The sequence below is a fragment of the Brassica rapa genome, chromosome A07, assembly GCF_000309985.2.
Source record: "Brassica rapa cultivar Chiifu-401-42 chromosome A07, CAAS_Brap_v3.01, whole genome shotgun sequence".
Lineage (NCBI taxonomy): Eukaryota > Viridiplantae > Streptophyta > Magnoliopsida > Brassicales > Brassicaceae > Brassica > Brassica rapa.
The window spans coordinates 2635258-2655241 of NC_024801.2; the positions used below are offsets into that span (position 1 = coordinate 2635258).

At 32.1% G+C, this 19984-nt stretch overlaps 1 pseudogene; it reads right to left on the reverse strand.

Annotated features, from left to right (window-relative positions):
• Window positions 1-703: 703 nt before the first annotated feature.
• On the reverse strand, window positions 704-18745 carry LOC103845945 (annotated as a pseudogene).
• Between the last annotated feature and the right edge of the window lie 1239 nt (window positions 18746-19984).

A 19984-nucleotide genomic window follows, 5' to 3' on the forward strand; every position in this document is an offset into this window, starting at 1 on the left:
AACACTCAGCCTCCCCCTAATCACCAAAATAGGTTGCTTATGTCCATTTGAATGAAGACGTCCATTACGCTCTTTCTATACGAAATAGATAACTGCTTGAAAGATGAAACTTGTGTTGTGTTTTGACGGTTAATAGAAAGTAAAATGAGAAGAAATTATTCAATAGAAATTGCATAGATTTTTTTTGAATAACTGATAAAATATTATTGAGTATATTATTTTATATCAAGTAAAATATATTGAAACCCTTCCTTTTGTGCTAAACACATCTTAAATGAGATGATATAATTATCAATGAACAAAAAATTTGAAATGCGTTATTTTACATTTTTGGGAATATCATTTTTTTCCCGTAGACATTCCCTATATATTAAAAGAGAAACATTACAACTTTTGAACCATGACACATGTTATCACGAAAATCAAGCTTAGAAAAATAAGTTGGTTCATCTAAATATATTTATACTGTTCATTAACCCTAATCATATAATTAATTATTAATATAAAAATAGTATTCATTATTTCCTTGAATAGAACATACGGAATTATAATATATATGATAATTAATGATTTTAAATAATAAAGATTTGATAATATTTTGTCTCATGTGGCACCCATAGAATTACTTCATTCCTAGGAAGGTTGACAAAACCTTTTATTTGCAACACTCTGAATGTGGTAAATATATGAGATATACTTTAAAAAATATGCAAAAAAAAAAGTTAATATCTATAATTCTCTTATATTTGTATCTATAATCTGTTTATATAACTATTTATGTATTTCTAAATTGTATTGTTTTCCATCAAATTATAATAGTTTTTTAAATAGGCAAATAAGAATAACACACAGAAGATCAAATTACCTTTTAATTTAATAAAATGAAATAATTCATTTTACAATTTTTTGTATCTTAAAAGAAAATTCATATGTTCTAAATTTATATTATATGTTAATTTTAAAGTAAAAGGGTAATTTTAAAACTACAATTTAAAATGTACATTGTAAATGATTCGAGTAATTATTATATTAAGCATACTCATTTTTATTTATAAAATCATACGCTTCTAATACACCGAATAAGAAAATATAGCTACATATTTTAGTTCAAAATAAGCTTTGTTAAAATTAAATCGATATCAATACTAACTCATTAGAAAGTTAACATCAACCAAGTAAAAACAACTATTATAGAAACAAATCAGAAACACATATATCCATTACCTTCATAAAGGCCTATGTCAAGTTTTTTAACTTTCAATCATTATTTTGAATATGTGATAGCTGATATAACCTTTTAATTGTTATGTATCCTCATTATTTTAAAAATAGTTACTACATATAAAAATATACTGGAGTATACAACTAAAAACTATTAAACGAAAAAAACAGTAAGAGCACTGATTAATTTCATAAAAATCTACAAATACCAACCAAAAAACTAAGTTCTACTAACTCAATGAATTCTACCAAAGATTACATGTTATGGAAACCAATTAAAAAAAATCACTAATAGAAACTACAAATATGCTACCAAAAGAAATATAATAGTTAAGAGTACTAATCATTCTGTTCAAAAAATTAAGTTAGTTAAAATTCATATGATAACTTCTTTTATCTACACATTACTAAAATATTAAACATTATATATAAACAGTTTTTATAGAAATATTTCAAATCAATATGGTCTATCATTAACAACTCTCAATTAGAAAATATTAATATTTTAAGAAAAGTTAAAGTGCATAATAAAAATAAGCCAAAACAATAAAACGATAAAAATCACTATGGCTACACTAAATGACAAATATGACATACAAATATACACTTAAACTTTATATTATTTCAATATATATAAATGAACAACTTTGAATTAAATAATGGAACAGTACATCTGTTACACTTTTAAAATATACTATTACTAATGTGATGTTTTTAGAAAACATAATATATGAAAACAATGTCACAATTTTTAAAGATTGTTGTAAATAGAAACTAATAACAAAGAAAAGTAGAAAACTAAAAAAATTCTTAATTAAAACATCACTCTTACGTAACTTTTTCTTATTATTTATCAACTTAAAAATAATTTTAATATTAAATTATAATAGTTTCTACCTCTAATCAATTGAAACACCAAAATTTTAAAATATAATCAATATTTCCAAAAAAAATATTGAAACATTATCCGCGCGTAGCGCGGACCAGAACCTAGTGATATAATAAAAGGAAAGCGGATGAACACACCTGAAAACGAGTGTATCATTTTATTTGGACAGTTCATTGCTTTTACAAAGAAATTAAAACTGCTAGTGGAGCATTCTATTTTTAGTTTACTATTTAGTATGATGCATTAATATTCAAGGTGGTTCACCCCACTATGTGTTTATCCCACCTTTTGAACCACCTTCTTGAATCGGATATTTGAGGGAATTTCATTTTTTTCTTAAATTTCTTCATATTGTATCAAACATTTAAAAATGCTATATTAAATCTAAACTTATTGGATTAGTCAATTGTACAAACTATTCAAAATTCCAGCTTATTGAAAACATGGATGTAAAAAAAAAAAATCTATCAAACATGATTTCATGAGTTTTGGAAGATAAATTTAGTTCAAAAGTAGTGAACTGAAATACCACCTCCTACAATGGTAATTGATTCTATTTTGTAATTGACACAATTGTTTTTCACTTTGAAAATGATGAAAATGAAAATGATCGAAATGAAATAATAAAATAATTAATTCAAAATCATTTTTAATTTATATATTTATATATATGTTTGATAAATAATAAATAATATCTATAAATAAATTCTGATATCATTTATTTATTTTTAAGATTAAAAATTTCAAAAATCCTCAAATTTCTTCAAATAAACTTAAAATTATGAAAAAATAATATTTTTATTTGAAATAAAATTTGTATTAGCTAGTAATACAAGTTCATCTATATTATAAAATAAATAAAAAAATAAATGTTATTTTAATGATTGGTGAATTTAAGAGTATTGCATAAAGGTTTTTTTAGTATTACATATTTTTTATTTATTTACTATTAAATCTAAATTTACAATTATGTAATATTACTTATTATTCATTACTGATTAAATATAACTTAAATAAATATTATAATCAATATTTAAAAATAAAAAATATTACAATGTGAAGTAAATGGTAATAATCAGTTAGTGATTTCTTACTTGAAAATAAAAAATATATAAAATTTTATGATATTTTATTTTTTAAAATAAAGAAAACGATAATAATCAATTAGTGATTTCTTACTTGAAATTAAAAAAAAAATTATGTAGTAGTGATTTAAAAATACAAATAATACAATATATTTGTGTTTAGTTATAAATTTAAACTATTTAATAATAATAATGAACTATATTATTAAATGAAACACAATAAAAATGTATATTAAATATTTGGTGTTATGAATAGTGTTACATTAAATTTGGTGTAATACTATTCACTCTATTCCAAATTTGGGGAGATAATATCAATTACGGTATCCCATTGTGATAACCGAAATTCGCACTGTCGATTTTGCGTAAAATAAGGAAAGATAAAAAACCCTAAATTTCTCAGAGATCCCTGATTATCTGCATAAACACACGAAAACGAAAGAGACAAAGATAACAAAATTTTGAAAGTAAATTGCATAGAAGCGTATTATTGATTGACAAGAGTAAAGTTACATGGTTTTGGAAAGACAAGATGGACAGAGTTTCATTAACCAAGTTAATCTCAGAACAGGGATGAAAAGAGTCTAAGTAAAAATCAAGCCGCCTAAATTCTAAGTTTCTCTGAGCTAGCAGAGTTTTTCTAAGTCTAAATCTTCCTCCCCTGCGCCTTTTGCTTTAACTCCCCTTATATATGCCTTCTAGGTCGGTTTCCGTACCCCTTTTTGCCCATAGGTCAAGTTTATCGTTTTGCGGAAATATTCTTTTTCTTTTCGATCTTCATCATTATCTTGTAAGCTTGAAATTTATCTTCCGATTTCGCGAGATTTATCTTCTTATGCAAGTAAAGATACACCGTTATAGCATTGTCGGGCTCAATTTCGTATGAAATCTAAGTGGGCCTTTAGCCGTGTTCTAGGTCTCTTTGGGCCGTTTTTCGACTTATACGTTTTTACGACTTCTTCTAAAGAATGTTTCTTGATACGATAAGTTGACCGTTACCGTTTATACGATAACCATAGACTTCATTCGGGAAAACGAATATTTGCGGTTCTTATTGTAAAGCTCCAATGACGACTCCGATCGATATGAAACGAGGGGTTAATCCGTAGAGGTTAGGTGAAAGGCACAAGGTCCAGTCCACGTCGCCTTACAGCGAGTTGGGAGGAGGTTGATGGCGCGTTCGGTCCAACTCGCCCGTTTGGCCAACTCGTCGAACTGGCGAGATGGACGTCGCGTTCGGCGAGTTGGACTGCTCGTTTGGTTTCGTGATCCGTTTCTCTCGAGCCTTCTGCTTCGGAACTTTCGTCGAGAGTGTGTTGAGAATATTTTCGTACAAAATGCAATTTTTAGATGTTGATTTTGAGATAACCGTTTTCGACCCCAACACCCATTGGAGATGAAATTACACCAAATTTGAGGTTTTGTTGTCCCACTGTTGTTGGCCTAAGACTTTATGCCAGTCATTTAAGATTAGTTTTGTTAGGGAAATGATCATCGCCAGTTTAACAAGTCATGGTAAGATCATGATATTTGCTAAAATAATAAACATAAGAACATATTTCGAAGATGACTAAGTTAAAAGAGAGAGAACTCTCAAAAATACATTATTAAAAAATGTTGAGCTATGGGCAGCAGCAACAATTCCCGATCATTAGCCTCTACAAAAGTTTAAAATATACTAAATTATCTTCTCATTCACTCTTTGGTTAGTTAACCTTTTTTAGTATTAGTGTCGTTTTTGGTTTCTTGGACTGTAAGCTACCCGGGTGTGGGTTTGAGTGACCGCATTTATGTGAGCTTATGTGTACGAGGATTGCTTATTCATCCTCCAGTTAATGTTTTAGGTCACCCCGGTGTGGGTTCTTATAGCCACCATGTGGACTTTTGTATGTTCTTGAAATTACTCTTCCGGGAAAAAAACATTTGATTTTTTAAATTGCACATTTTTATCGTCATACTTTTTTTTGCAGAGCATTAATATATGACTTATGCTCATAATTATCATAATATATTTTTCCTAGTAATATCATAAATTAATATTACATAAATTAATATTTGTATCCAAAATAATATTTTTAAATCAAAAAAATTTAATATTTAATTTTAAAGAATAATGTTACTGCACTTTTAAAATATTAATAAGTAAATAAATATAAATATATATATATATATATATATATATATATATAACTAAATATGATTCATTACTGTCATAAAAATATATAAAATAATATATAGATATATATATATATATAGTAATATAGTAATATAAATATATCTTTATTGTTTATAAATAAATAAATATTAATCATATAATAATTTTTTATGTTAGTTTTATATATCCACTATTTACTGGTCTACCAATCAATTTATTAAATACATTTTGTTGAACATATTGTTTTTGTAGCATATTATTTCTATAGCATAATGTTACTTTCATATTATCATCTCTATCAATCAAGGTCTTTTATTTCGGATAGTACAAAAATCCACCGTTAAATGGAATTAATGGTTGACTTCCATAGATCCAAATTGTATTAATCAACAAAAAATCAGATTTTAAAAAAATACAATATTAAAAAGTTAAGGTAAAAATTCCGTAAGTAGAGTTGGAATTTTATTTTGTCTTTGATCTATTAGAGTTTTAATGAAGATTTTATCTTTAAGTTTTAGATAATTTTATGATAAAATTGAATATAATTTGTATTTTTTTATAAATATGTTTCCATAGTGTACCTATAATTGGTGAAATAGTAAATATATATATTTCTAAAAAAATAAATTATTAAAGTAAATTATTGATAAACATCACTACAAATTAAAGGCAAAAAGCTACGTACTAAATCCTCTTTTTAGTTTTATTCTCTAAATAGCATTCAAATGTCAATGTGACTAAATCAAGTTTCATTAAAGTGATTAAAAAAAAATCTTATTTATAATTGAACTTAATTAATTATTAAATATAGAAAATAAATAAATATTAAAAACCTAAAAATAATTAATTCAAAAAAAAAAAATTTTGAAAACTTTTGTTTGAAATGTTTTTTGGATTTTTTTGAAATATAATTTTCAGTTTTATTTTTCAATTTTTTTTTAGAAACACTTTTTTGAAAAGACCTTTTTGAATATGTAGGATATCTTCATGAATTTGTAAGAAAAAATGAACTCATGAATGACTTCATAGACGTGAAATTGGAACTCTTGAATGTAGTTTTCATGTATATTTAGAAAGGTCTTCCTATAAATGTATGAAATCTGCTTGAATTATGAGTTATATGTGTATATAGAATTTTTTTACTGAATATAAAACATCTTTCAAAAATTTACGAAGATATTTTTAAATATATATATATATATTTATTTATTTATAAAATATTTTGTAAACTAGAGATATAAAATTCACAAAAGTTTTCCTAAAACTTTAGAAATATGTTATACATTTCAAAGAACATTCAAGTTCTGTAAGATATTCATAAATATATATTCGTTAAAGTCTTTCTAAATACACATTTAAGAAAACAATTCTAAATTTTATGAAGAAAGTACTTTATTCATTAATATTTTCCTAAATATACATATGATTCAAAGTCAAGAAGATACATATACATTCAAGAAGGTTTTCCTAGTTTTATAAGAAAAATCGGTTCCCAGAAAGGACTTTTAAAAAATCTTAGAAAAAACAGAAAGAAAATATTTGAAAGAAAAAAATTCTGAAATAAAATAATAATTAAAACATTTTTTTAAAAAATTGATTTTTATTTACATATTTATTTATTTAATATATCTATAGAAATTGTCATTTGCCTCTTTAATAAAAGGGAAATTGCACCCCATACACTAGACTCTTACCTAATTAACCAAATACCTTAAATCCCACAATGTTATACCATTTTCCATAGACACAAACTAGTCATATCATAGGTATTTTCATTTTTTTGGGGTTTTAAACCAATTAACCCTTAATAAAATTTAGTTTATTCACTTATGACTCTTGTGAGCTAACATGAGAACATAAACATGTTTTAGAGATATTTAATGCCAATACTCGAATTTAAATTAAGGAAGATGATTTGTTTTTTTGTTGCGTTTAAATGTAATTTCTAAGCTGGTGATGTTATTTTAGGTAATTTGGTGGCCTTTAAACAAAGTTCTGGACATTTGAACACAGTTTAGAAGCTGTTGACCTTCCTGAGGCTGCGGCGATAAAATATTGTGCCGTTATTGTTGAAAAGTTACTTACAATTTTTTTAATCAATATAGCTGGAATCTAATTTTTGTAATTAACAAATAAAGCAAATCAATTGTGGCCCCAAGTATATGGGGATTCTGGGGAGGTGGGAGACTCGATGATTGGATCTACTTATTTAAGAGTTATTTTCACTCTAACCCAGTTTTTATGTTATTATATCAGAAAAGGCACTTCTCGCTATTGGAGTAGTTTTATAGTGAAAAGATTCAATTTGCTCCTAAAAAAACGTAACTAGCGATTGTCTTTCAACTTTTCTTAGCTGGTGATTTAAATTTTAAAATATTAAATCCGTGTGGTGGGCCCTAAGACGAAGGGAAGCCCGATTTTATTAATAATAGAGTAAAACCGGATATGAAGAAGAAATTATTTATTTTTCTCTCCCCTTTTACCGAGAGAACGAATAGGTGATTTCCGGCGAAGAAAAAAACGGCAAGGCGTAACGACGTTAAAAGCATGTCTCGGCGGCGGAGTCTGCGGAAAAAAAAGATAGCTGATGGTAAGTTAACTTCAGTTTTGCTTTGATGGCTAGATTGGTTAATTTTGATGTTGTTTTCTTTGAGCCTGATTCTCTTTGTTTCATAGAAACAGTGGCGGTAAAGGGTGTAAAGGGAAGTCTCCCAGAAAGGCTTTTTGCAATGGATCGGTACCCATGCGAGAGGATCAATATGTACTCAACGATTGATAATCTACTGTGCGTTAGAGACGCACTAAACGGCACGGAGGAGATGGCCCTATTGTTGAGGTCTTGCTTTGGAAGCCTTCAGTTTTGGGTGTTTAAAGCCATCCCAGCTTTGCTTAAGCGTTAGTTGGGGACGATGAGTAAAAGCTGTTGAATTATGTTGGTGAGAAGGTCACACAACATACTAGGTTGGTTCTGTATAGATGTACATGTGGACTTGTAAACGAATGTGTGTTTGGCTGTACATATGGACATGTGAATGAATGTGCATTTGGTTGTACATGTGAACACATATTATATGGTGTCTAGCAATTTTCTTTAATTATGTGTACTGAGAAAATAGGTTGTGTACACTATCTGAATTGTACATGGGTGCGCGTATGAAGCTATACATATTCTCAAGCTTCAAATCGTTGGGGATGGTCTTATTTCTATGGTATACATCAATGACTAAGAAATTGAAGCCTCAATCTATGTATACTTTCTCCGTGTTTATCCTTTTCCATATTCTTTGTTTGTTTGTTGATGTTTTCTTGTTGTTGGCTTTTGAAGACATAGTTTTAGTTTGATATTTATAATGTTCATCTATATACATAAAATTTACTATCCACATGTACAATGATTCATGTGTACACTGTCTAACATATATATGTACATTGTCTAACAAAATTTCATGTGTACATTATATGAGTTGTACATATGTACACATATGAAGCTATACATATTCTCAAGCTTCAAATCGCTGTGGATGGTCTTATTTCTATGGTGTACATCAACGACAACGGAAATTGAGTTTTGCAAAAATTCCGAAAAGCATTCACACGATAAGTCTTCGAGAAAGGTTACTCAAGGCCTCGAACAACGGATACCGGACAGAGAAACACCCATTGTCCAACTCCCCGAAGGGATGAGTTGGACCGGACACACCGACCAACTCTCCCATTCGGCAGATCCAACTCGCTGAACGGGAGAGTTGGATCGACCGAGCCGTCCAATTCACAGAACGGGCGAGTTGGACCGAACATGCAGTCCAACTCGCCTATTCGGCGAGTTGGATCAATCATCCTGCCTTCATCCCATCCTCACAGCTCTCTCCCCCCCCCCTCCCTCCCCGCTTTGGGATTGGATCGAACTTGCTCTTGTTTCATCTCGATCGAAGTCACCGTTGGAACTTTACGATTAAAAACCATAAAAACTCGTTGTCTCGTATGAAGTATGATATGATCGTATAAAACAACAACGGTTAACTAAAACACCTCGAACTGCCTCCGCTATACGAGAAACTCGAACCTTCCTTGGAATCGGTGTCGTTTCGGAAGCGCTCTTTCGATAAATAGTAAAAACGCTCAAGTCGGAAAACGGCCCGAAAAAGTTCAGAACGCAGCTAGAAGCCCACTTGCGGTTTTATACGAAATCGAGCCCAGTTGTTATGACGGCTTATCTTTTATATCGCAAGAGAAGATAAATGTCATGTTCGAAAGATAAATGTGAAGTTTCCAAAGATAAATATGAAGATCAAAGAGAAATGGAATATTTCTGCGAAGCGTTAAAATTGACGGAGGCCAGAATGGGAAAGTGCAAACCGCTTCTAGAGGAGTATATAAGGAGGTCGAGGTCGAAGATACAGGAGGGACACAATTCTTTTTACTTTTAGAACCCTCTGCACTTAGAAACGTTAGGCATTATTCTCTACATGTTCTGTTTCTATGACTGGCACTCGATTACTAGATGAACTCGCAAAGGCGGTTCGATCTCTTGTTCAACTCTTTTAATCGAGCTACGTTCGGCTTAATACTCGAAAGAGGTACGTAGGCAGCCTTTCATAAGGTTCAGTCCGAAATCAATCAAAACCTTTTTCGTATCTTTTTGTCTTTTGTTATCGAGTTGCGACTCAACTAAGTTTTAGGTTGCTAGAACTAGGTAATTTGCTGGCAGCTCTTGCGGCCGAAGCTTTTATAATGTCTTGTAATGATCGCAACGCTCTTACGCGGATTCGAAATAAGATCTATCTTTTTCAATGAGTTCGTTTTGTTATCTTTTTGTATTTTCCGCATTTATTTGGTCACTTGTCGTTGGCTCTCGTAGATAATCCGGGACCTCAGAGAAAGTTGGGGTTTCTTGACTTTTCTCCGATTACGGAAATCGATGGTGTAAATTTTGGTTCCCACAGCTGAGATATAGTACACATTCGACATCTTCTTCCTCACACTGTTCTTGAAGACAAAGTTGATAGAGCCCTTTCCTTTTATGTCAATGCGGGAGTCATCAACAAACTTAACTTTCCCCGTGATCGTCTCATCTAGCGTGGTGAAGTAAGAGCGATCTCCAGTCATCTGGTTACTGGCTCCATTGTCCAGATACCACACATTACTCTTGTCCAGATTTGTCTCAAAGGTATCAAGCTTCACCTTCTCCTCGTTAAGAAACAAAACTTCATTCAACATCAACTCATCAGCTTCGTGTGTGTTGTTTTCTTCTTTCGCTTCTTGTGCATCCTGGATCAGCTTGAGTAGACGATCAGGACAGTCACTTGCATAATGTCCTACCTTGTCACACCGGTAGCATGTAATCCCCGTTGCATCTCTCGCAGCACCAGATCGTCCATGACCCCTTCCTCTGTTATAGAATATTCCACCACGACCATGGCCTCTATTGGTTCCATTAAAACTTCGCCCATACTGCTGATCCGAGTTAGCATACATAAGTTTGCTCTGCTCTTCCCCAGTTTCTTCTTCCTCGCTTACACGCTCTTCGTAGTCCTTCAAACGACCGATGATATCTTCAAAACTGGTCATTTTGAGATCCAAACCTTGCTCCAACGCAGCTACGATGTGTATGTATTTTCTGTGGGGAAGACTCTTTAGGAACTTCTTAACAAGCTCTGATTCTTATATTTCTTCTCTGAGAGCAGCAGACTTTGAGGATTTCTCAGAAATCCTTCTGGAATCAATGGTCTCGTTGTCTTTCATTTTCAAGCGATCAAATTCCGCCATAAGTGTTTGTAGGCGAGCTTCCTTGACCCTATCAGCACCCATATATCTCGTCTTGATGGCATCCCAAACCTTCTTCACCAAGTCCAGTTCACCTACTTGCAGAACAAGTGACTCAGGTATGGATTGTACTAATAAATCCAAGGCCATGTTGTTTCTTTCATCATCTTCTACTTGTCTCTCAATGATATCCCATGCTTTGTGTACCTTCGGCATAATTTTCATCTTGATTACCCATACAGTGTAATTTGTGGAACTTAGTATAGGGCATTTTATCGAAGATGATCCTGTCTCCTTTGGTTTCGTCGTAGCAACCGTAAAATCCCTCATCGTTTCAATTTGTGGCTCTGATACCAAGTATTGAAAACAGATAAACGATTGCTCTTGTGTATAAGAATAACTCTCTTATATTGCCTCAAGGTAAAACTCACTCAAACCTCAAATACTCATAAAACTCATACATACTATCATAACTAGATGGATGTATATATATAAAGCTAAAACCGTAAAACATAATCTTAATATTTTTATTGTTGTAGATAACTCCTAAAATATCTCACCATCTTTATCTTCGATCTCGGATAGACTATGATCCCTTTTAGCTTGTACCGCAAGTCTTCAGTCTTGATCTATCATCTTCAAGCTTATCTCAACAGATCCAAGATTGGTCGATATCATCAATCAGTGCTCATTCTCTTGTACATATCGCAGCGAAAAGAAAAGAAAAAACATGTTTCATTTTTCATATACAGTATTTTAATTCTCTTTAATAATTTTAACATCAAGGAGCGTCAATTATATGGACATCTTTGCTACAAATGTAGAATACGGCTTAAAGATCTTCACGAACCTTAGGATCGCCAAAGACCTTGAAGGTCCTCTTTCTGTACCGTTTGGGAAACAATTGAAATTTCCTTTTGCTTGTGAGTAAGAGAGACAATCTTACGTATCACTGAATTTATTCCCTCCGTCCACTTACCAATTTTCTGTTAGTTGACTCTATTAGAATTACAAGAACGAGTCTGTTAGAGAGTTAGTTATAAACTCATGTATACAAACTTCCCTTATTAATGGTTTCCTAATTTTCCACGGTCAACAAATAAGATTCTACCAACAAAAAGAAAATTTACAAAACTAAGATAATGTTGTTGGCCACTTAGGAATAAGGAAAACAGAACATTTCTCACCTAAGCCTATGCAGAAGATAGCATAAAAGACTCAGCTCAACCAACAACAGTTAATTCTTGAAGTTAAAAAAAAAAATTGAGTAGCTAAAGAGATTTAGATGCAGATAATTCACAGTTTCATAGATCTCATCTTCCATGCCCTTCCAAGATTGTATGAGAAACAAACGTAGGCATTGACAAATTCCTTGAATTGGGCACACCAATGTTAAATGATGCTGGCATTGACACTGGCATAAAAGCTCCGATACCTGGAGAATATGGTGAGAAATCTGGCAAGGGTACGCTCTGGTTCGAGTAAAGAATCACTTCTCCAGCATTCACAAACCCACTTGACCAGATATTGCTTTTCCACGGGCATCTCGGGTTCTACAGGTCGTCTTCCACAAGTTACTTCGAGAATGAAAGCACCAAAGGCATACACATCAGTTTTTGTAGAAGTCCCCATTGTTATTAGCTCAGGTGCCATGTAACCTATAGTTCCCACCGCAGCTGTTGAAGATAAGTTGGCTCTGGGGTCATGAAACCCAGCCATTCCAAAATCTCCTAACCTTCCATTACCCTCGGAATCTAACATGACGTTAGAAGCTTTTATATCCCGGTGCAAAACAGCTGGACTAGCTCCTGTATGCAGGTAACTAATAGCCGAGGCAATGTCGTTAAGAATAGAAATCCTTTGCAACCATGAAAGAGATGGGTTTCGGTTATGAAACAAGTACTGATCAAGACTGCCGCAGGGCATGTACTCAGATACCAGAAGTAACTCACCTTTTCTTCTACAATACCCGAGAAGAGGAACCAAGTTCCGATGCTGTAAGCTTCCCATAGTCACAACTTCAGCCACAAACTGCTTCATTCCTTGCTCTGCATCGTGTGACAGTCGTTTTACAGCTATATGCCTGCTTAGGGGAAGAGTTCCTTTGTAGACTTCTCCAAACCCACCTCTCCCTATAAGACCATCTCTCCCAAACCCATTTGTTGCTTTATACAGAGATTTGTAGGAGAATCGGTGTGGACCGTATTCCCTTTCCCAGGACTCTCTTACTTCTGCATACTTATTCCTCCTATACAGATAAAGTCCTCCAAGAACTATCAGTACAAGGATCACCAACACGACAACCAAACCAATAAGCAGTGGAGATAGTTTATCTCTAGGAAGAGGAGCCTTCTCTGGTTCATCTTGGGGAAGAGGAGCGTGAGGGAGTTTAGAGAGGTCCAGGGCCTGAAATAGTTCTTTGCTCCTACTAAAACTCCACCCAAGTATATACTGGTTACTGGTCAGTTGCCCTGTAGATGCGGAGAAGCCCACAAAAATCTTATCTTCAAATATTTCTGAAAGATTTATGGATCTTGACATAAGAGGCCGGTTTGGTTTTTCTATGTTTATAGGGGCTAGTGAAACACTAAGCAACGTTCCATCGTAGTCCACCCACACCTGGATAGGCTCTCCACTCAAGAGATTTATGTTTACATTACTCCCCAGCGCACTGGAAAAGTAAGATGGGAGGGCAGACTCAACAGATAGTGGGCTGTTTACACTAATCCCAACGTGAGGCTTTTCCAGCACATCAAACTCTACCGTACTAACAGTGTCGAGTTCAATAGCTAGAAGATGAGGGGAGGAAGTCCCATTTGTTGGGATGCTGAAGACGCCCAAGTACTGAGTTGGAGATGCATGAGAGAGATTCATGGAAGGAGATACAACGAAGGCAATCCCATGGCCACCATCAGCTCCCAACTTAGGAGGCACCAGGGCGCACACAAAATGCGTAAAGAATTCAGATGGAGCAAAATCAAATGACTGCTTGAAGAAAGCATGACCCACTTGCCGCTCTGTAGTATTTGTCAACTGCAAAAGCCTACCAGGAAGGATCTTGGCGAGACCATCGGTAAAAAGGTCTGCTTGGTCGAAACCATTGTAGACAAACCTGGTTTCTTGTTGACTTGACAGGCAAGTAAGATAAATGCAGGAGATGATCAAAACCAAATGCAGTGTACAATCCATATCTACTGGGAGCGAGAAATTGTGGGGTTTTTTTTCTGCATAGATGTTTTCTCTTCGGGAACAAACAATCTGTGGACCTGCAAAACAAGATCTACTCATAAATTCAGGAAAAAGTCAAACTAACATTTTCTCCTATGGAACTGTAGCCAGGAAACGCAAAATATATTCCAAATAGGCATTACAAATTTGACCATGAATATGATAATAGAATTCAAGAAACCATGACAACTATAATAACTAATATAATCCATCATGTTAATTAAATACTGCTGTAAATTTGTTGTATGGTCTTCTCTGGTTATTCCAAGGTCAATTGAAGCAAACAAGAAAGCAATCAAAGTACTTACCTGTAGCAGACATATTTCATTCTTCTACCACAAGAAATCTGAAATGCCTTGGAGTTGAGCTAGTTCTAGCATTCAGAATGTAAAAGTTGTGGTGTTGATATTGGTGTTAGTAGAATAAGAGGTAGTGAGTTCGAATCTCCTTAGAAGACTTTAAAAAAAAAATTCAGAATCAGTTAATTAATAGATCTTTTTTTTTTTACTATTTTGCTTTTATCCCTATAAAGACTAGGAGCGGCTCTGTCTCGAAGGTCAACTGAAGTAAACAAGAAAGCAATCAAAATACTTATTGGTATCAGACATGTTTCATTCTTGAAAAAATTACACATAAGGTCACTTTTTGACTTTACAATTACATAAAAAGTCACATTGCGCTTGAAGCACATATTTTCCTTGTTGATTGTCTAATATATCTTTCTAGTGTAAGCTCAGTCTGGTTACCTATTTTGAAGCCGAAACTAAAAAAAAATTGTGACTTTTCCCAATCTCTCACAAATTACAAACCCTAATCTCTTTCGACAATTCATCTATGTCTTGGATCATTTGTTCAAACAATTCATTATATGGATCACCTTATACCCCCAAAACCCACGCATCAGCCGTACACCCTAGAGCCCACATATTGAGGCTAAGCTTCACAATATAGAGGTAATAGCTCTGTCATTGTTCCCCAAACACAATATTTGCATAAAATAAGCACATCATTGAGCTATTTTAGTCTTGGGGACACATCTTTCGTCCACAACTACTATTTTGTGAGATATATGCGTGTCCACAATTCGTCTGTCCACAACGCTTTTTTCTATGTCCACACACATATATCTTCATTTTGTCTATGGTTTTTGTAACTTCTTTGGTTCTTGGAACAACATTTTAACTGTTGTTTCTTCTTCTTTCAATCCTAACCAATTTTTTGTGCATATATACACATGTATGTACATACGCTTCTGTCCATGTTTCTCCCGTTCGTGGACATAAATACATGTCCAACAAATCACTCTCATACAAATTACCATCCACATGGTGTTAATGGTATCATGTACATAATGGTTATCATGTCATATTTCTTTGAAATTTCAAATTTGTAATGGTGGAAGTAAGCATCATATAAATTATTTGCATTTCTATGATTCATTGTCCACAAGTTACTCTTCGATCCAGAGTTCATCGTCCATAATTTATCATCAACAATCCATTGTCTATAACTCGTCATTTTCCACAAGGGTAAATTTGTCAAAAGCACACTTAGGCCCCACCAGAAAGTGCCTCAGTTGTGGAAAGTGACTTTCAATGTAAAAGAAAAACAAAATGTGTCCTTAGGTGTTGGAGAACAAAAGTGCCTCACTTGTGGAAAGTGACTTTCATTCTTCTCCAATAAGAAATCTGAAATGCCTTGGATGATGGAGAAGAATTACATATTTCTCCACAAAGCCCATCTAATAACATGATTTGGTCCATCTTCGCCGCCAGGTCCAACCAGAGCCAGCCTAGCCGATGACGACCTTGGCTAGAGACGTCGGTTGAGCGGCTCAGCAAGGACACCCGTTAGCTCGTTCAATCGGCTTCAGCTCGAGGTATTTTCATTCGGCTTAGAGGCCCACTAAACACGGTCTCAGGCCTAGGCTTTAGGGGGAACGAGTTCTAGGGAAAATAAAGACCGATAGTGGCTATAAAAAGGGAAGACAAAGGAACAAAAGGGGATCCGAAAAGAGACACTAAAACACTGACGGCAAGGTTTTAGGGTTTTACGACCAATCGAGCCTCTTTGTATCTTCGTCGTCACTTTCAACAAAGCTCTGACCTTCTTTATTTTCCTTAATCTCTTTGTAATCATGTACTGATCAATAAAACATCTTTGAAGAACCATAATCGAATTTAGGTTCCTTTCAATCGATGTAACCAAACTCAGATTCAAGATTGGAGTAGACCATGTTCTAGCATTTAGAAAGTAATAGTTCGGGTAACATATATTCAAAAAGGTTATGAACCCTCAATTCTTAATATTTCTTGTAATTCAACAACTACTTAGGTAGTTGTCCCTTCAAGTATTCAAGAGAGATGATCCTACTAAGTCCAGAAAAACAGTAATCCAACTTTTCTTGGCCATGTTGATGAATTCCTTTAAAAGTGATCCACAAACTTTTCAATTAGACTTTTTTAACAAAATATAAGTTTTTTCAACTGGAATAGAGAGGCAAGTTCTATCGTTTTAATATTAGTTACACAGAACTTGATATAGCTAACAAAGTTGGAGAGTCACCTCTCTGAAAATGGCATAGGCAGCCTTCGACTAGAATAAACAGTCAGCATTTCCAATTACTCCAAACCCCAAAATCTGAACCCTAAATTACACTTCCAATGAAAAACTACAAATACCATGATTATTATCCAACAATACGCATTACAAAAACAAGAAATTCAAAGAAAATTTTTCGTTGGAGTTGTATCCGAAATCCGTCGAGAATACAAAATATCAAAACGCGTTCCACAAAACTATCTCGCCAGAAAAAACTTTGTCGAGAAATGGTTGAGACACCTCAAAAAATTCTCGACGAATGCATTATTGACGGATTCATGACGAATACTGTTGTAACACGATTCGTTAGGAATCCGTTAGTAGAAATACTCGCACATGATGTAAACCTTTTGAATCACAATAAAAAAACGAGGAAGAAAAAACAAAGGGTCGGAATGATGACATGTAGAACAACATTGATTTGGTTCTAATAATAACAAAAAGTATTAATATATATATATATATAGATTTGGGAAAACTACATCAAAATAATAAAATTTATTAAAATTTTTAATATCTAAAGTTTTTCCAGTATCAAGTTTAATATATCAAGTAATTATTTTAATCATTTTAATACACAAACTTTTATATATGTGTCTATTTTAATACTCAAACTTTTTTATTTTAATAAAAAAAATACTAATAAATTTCAAACGAAATTTAAAAAAATCTCAAAAATTTACAAAAAAATCTCAGAAATTCTAATTTTGTTTGGTGTTCGAAAAGTTTTTTTTTTTTTGACAGCAAAAAGATTACAGACTCATATAGACCCTGTAAACCAAGGTGGTAACTCTGAATCCATGTGTACGACGAAAGACGGTTGTTGCCGACCACTATGTGCCAACTATCCGCCCTTGTATTCTCCATCCTAGGTACATGAACAATATCTGAGTTGACGAAACTTCTTCTCAACTCAAAGTAGCTAAATTGTGTATAATATTAAATTTTGTAATAAGTTTTTAGTTTCAAATAATGAATTTAGTTTTTTTTTTGAAATAAAAATCAAATTTAGTTTTCCCTTCAAAATTAATTTTATAAAAATAATTCAATTTTCTCCATAGTTTATTTACCTTCTTTCCTAAATTTTAAAATAAAATTAGAAACTTATAATATTTTTTGAAGATTTTGAAGATTTTTTAAATTTTGTTTTGAAACTTATTAGAATTTTTAATTAAAATAAACAAACTATAAGTATTTAAGTGTGCAAAATACTTAGTTGGGATATTATGTTGGGTAACAAAATATTTGGGTATTAAAAGCTTAATAAAATTTAGTTTTGGTATTTTTATGAAATTTTCTCTATTGATTTTGTTATTATTAACTGCATTGGGATGCAGTTTGGGTTTTCATTTTGAAGTCAAAGTACTCAAATTTCGGAATTATCTAACGTCCACTTCCTACTATAATTTTTTTTTGTCTTTGGCCATATATGGTTACTCCGAGTGAACATAAACTGTAACCGGTTTGATCTCAGACTGAACACATAAAATTTAAAATTTCTGAATAATCAGATATACTGAACGGTGCACTTAGGACCTGACTGGTTCTAACGCAGCGGTTGCAGTTGCGGTTACGGGAGTTTGTGGATGCGGGTAGTTGCGCTTTCTAGTGGTTTTAAGAGATTTGTACGACTGGTACAGCGGTTAAAAATTGGTGTGTTTGCGGGTGACTTATGACTGGTTAACTACCAAATGCGGTAACAGTCAAATAATAAATTAACAATATTTACATTTAATATAATTATAAAAATATCAAAAATCATAAAATTATAATAAATATAATAAATATAAAATTTATATTTAGAAAGTTATAATTTTAATTTTTGAAAATTTATTGAAATTGTTATTATTATTAAATTTTGTAATATTAATTAAAATATAATAGATATATTTTAATATTTTCAAATTTAAAATCTTTATTAAATATTTTTACTTTTGTATATATATTGTTTAAAAAAAAGAAAAAAATGTTACCCTCCCGTAACCGCCCGCAACCGCAAACGCTAGTTGAAGCCAGCTTTTGAATTTACGAGATTTGGAGCGGTTTGAAGCGGTTTAGAGCGATTTGAGTGATTGTTGCAAACCGCCGACAATCGCTACCAACCGCAAAAGCTGCGTTTGCGGGTGGTAGCGAGAAAACTAGTCGCCCCCTTAATCATGGAGATGTAGACACGCGTGATAGTCAAAGTCAGTCGGTAATCAGCATCGCATTTAATGCATTTAAACTTTTTTTGTGCAACTTAATACATTTAAAGTTTTAAACTAGACAATCACGAGCTTGCATTTTTTGTAAATAACCAATGCAGTTCTTTTTTGGAAAAATCTTATTATATAAAGTTTGGTTCTTCAAAGTTGCTAATTAACTTGATCGCAACACATGACAATTATATATTTAAAATTTTGATATTTGTTAATCTATCTCATAATTAAAAAAATATATACTAAGATATTAACAAAAACTAATCTTATTAAAAAGTCTTATAAATATTATTTAATAGTAATTTTCCTTTTTCAGAATCCCAATCAAAAGGCAATTGCAAAAGATTATTTGATTCTTATTATATAAAGTTTGGTTCTTCAAAGTTGCTAATTAACATGATCGCGACACATGACAATTATATATTTATGATTTTGACATTTGTTAATCTATCTCATAATTAAAAAAATATATACTAAAATATTAACAAAAACTAATCTTATTAAAAAGTCTTATAAATATTATTTAATAGTAATTTTCCTTTTTCAGAATCCTAATCAAAAGATAATTCCAAAAGATTATTTGATACTAATTTTCTTTTTAATATTGTGACATGTGATTAAATATATAATGATTAAAAATATATATAATAAGATAATAAAAAGGAATTTTGAAAATGGCAATCTTATTATATAAAGTTTAGTTCTTCAAAGTTGCTAATTAACATGATCGCGACACATGGCAATTATATATTTTAAGATTGTGACATGTGTTAATCTATCTCATAATTAAAAATATATATACTAAGATATTAACAAAAACTAATTTTAATAAAAAAATAATTAA